The following is a 2,086-nucleotide window of genomic DNA, read 5'->3' as shown; positions in this document are numbered from 1 at the left end:
AATAGCAATACTTTCACATTATCATTTTCCCACACTTCTGTATAACTGTATTTTGTTGTTTTTCAATAAAGAATGACAAACTATTTAAGTTTGGTTTTTGTTGCACACAAATATATATCTGTAAAAAATATCTACAAAGCTAATGTTTACATAACAAGTATGATTGGGTTTTGCAATACGGCACTCAAGTTTATTTTAGTAAGATTTTTAAACCAAGTAAAGTTAGTTAAGAACACATTTCTATTGTCTGCTAAGAAACTGTTGGGATTTAAAATGGGCCTGTTGTACAAATAACTTGTAAATGATTATTCCTCACTTTTGTCTTAACCAAAGAAATTCCAGTAATTGAGCAAAAACATTTATTTTTAACACTACAGTTTATAAAACAGGGCGCAAAGTGTCGGCACATGTATGTATGTCGATGGTCCGCCCCAACCGAACCAGGAGACACAGACGTCAGGGAGGCCAAGGTTGTCTCTGCAGCTCTCTGGGCACCACGCCTCACTCAGCTGTCTCCAATGATCCAAATGGCTATGGAGAAAAAAATAACAGGTTTGTCATAATTGTTTAAAGTACAAAACCATACATGAAGTGGTGAGACAGGTATGTGGAACTTACACTTGCTTTGTGTAGCTGATGTTGGAGACACACAGGCTGCCATGGTGACATTTAAACAGATCTAACAAAAAAATAAAAATGAAAATTAAAAACTCCCAGACCTCATGTCATATTTACTAATCAGCTATGGCTGATTTATTGTTTGGATCACAGTGAGTTACACTAATTCTAATATGTTTTTATTTCTATTATACATACATACTTTTTAACTGTTATTTTCACGACTGTTATCAGGCTCTCTTGTTCTGGTTCTGATGATAATTCCGTGTCTTCCAGTAAGTTATCTTGTGCTTACTTCATCTGTAGAATGTCTCTTTACTTTTGGTAAATTTTACTGAGTCCAGAATAAAGACTAGTTGGCTGTACAAGATACAAACAAGTATCACATTTTGGAAATATATGAAATGTATTTACGCTGCTAATTTAGCTCGAATACGAATAACTGCAATATTTTCCGGACTATAACTCGCACTTTTTTTTACATATTCTGGCTGGTCCTGCTACTTATACTCCGGAGCGACTTATATAACAAAATATGTAGGCTACACCGCGCTGCTGCGGGCCGACTCCGACCCACACAAGAATGAGTTCCCCTGTCCCGCTGGGAGGGTTTCAAACACCGCCAGCATCTGTTAGAGCCTGTGGCGGGGTGCTGAGGGCCGGCTCCAGCCCAGGAATGAGCTGTCCTCGCCGGCCGGGAGGGTTTGAAACACCGCCATCCTCTCCTCTGCTGGCTGTTGTTCATTCTGTTATGGTTACCGGTGCTTGTGTTGCTATGTGAAACGCTTGGTCTCAGATTTTGTAAGAAAGATAATAAAATGTCCCCCCAAAATACGACTTAAATATATTTTCTCTTATTCATGATACATTTAATGGCTGGTGCGACTCAGGAGTGATAGCGCCGAAAAAAACTGTACTGAAAACTTGCTCAAAGCAAAATGTTTTCATTAGGGAAATACATTATAAACTTACCGATTTAAAACTTTTTTAATACAGGTACTTCTCACGAACAGGCGCAGAAAACCTCCACCTAAACTCCGTGTAAGGTTCAGGTCGATGGGTGTTCCAGTTAGCTCCGGTTGGGTTGAAGCTAGGTGGCTACATCCGTTAGCTCGGCTCCCACCTCCGCTTTAGCTTTGGGTTAGCCAGGGTTAGCTTCAGGTTAGCTCGTAGCTAGTTCGCCTGGGTGTCGTCACTCGAGCCCAGCCTTACAGCCACACCCTCAGCGCCTCCTCTCTTACCTTTTATGGAATTGTCTGGGCTGGACGGAACCTGTGACACGGTCAAAATGGCGGTGGTGGCCACCTCCCATTATAGACAACAAACGTGTTATTGAAGCCAATGGAATCCGTTTGTCCAGTATATGTACAGTCTATGGTTAATTTGTGTGAAAACAAGGTCCAATCAGGCTGAAACGTTACAAGAAGGTAGAATCTATTGAGTTGTAAGTGATCTGAACGTTTCATGA

General features: G+C 40.6%; 1 long non-coding RNA gene across 1 annotated transcript; it reads right to left on the bottom strand.

The window, feature by feature from the left end:
- Window positions 1-345: 345 nt before the first annotated feature.
- Window positions 346-1,676, bottom strand: LOC129156205 (uncharacterized). The gene is made up of 3 exons (XR_008560332.2): window positions 1,591-1,676; window positions 619-679; window positions 346-531 (listed from the first exon to the last, which is right to left on the bottom strand). It is a non-coding gene; the product is annotated as an uncharacterized lncRNA (long non-coding RNA).
- Window positions 1,677-2,086: the final 410 nt, after the last annotated feature.

The sequence above is a fragment of the Nothobranchius furzeri genome, chromosome 13 (assembly GCF_043380555.1).
Source record: "Nothobranchius furzeri strain GRZ-AD chromosome 13, NfurGRZ-RIMD1, whole genome shotgun sequence".
In the NCBI taxonomy this organism is placed as follows: domain Eukaryota; kingdom Metazoa; phylum Chordata; class Actinopteri; order Cyprinodontiformes; family Nothobranchiidae; genus Nothobranchius; species Nothobranchius furzeri.
Note: the sequence above shows the minus strand (reverse complement) of the source record. Positions and strands in the feature narration are given on the sequence as shown.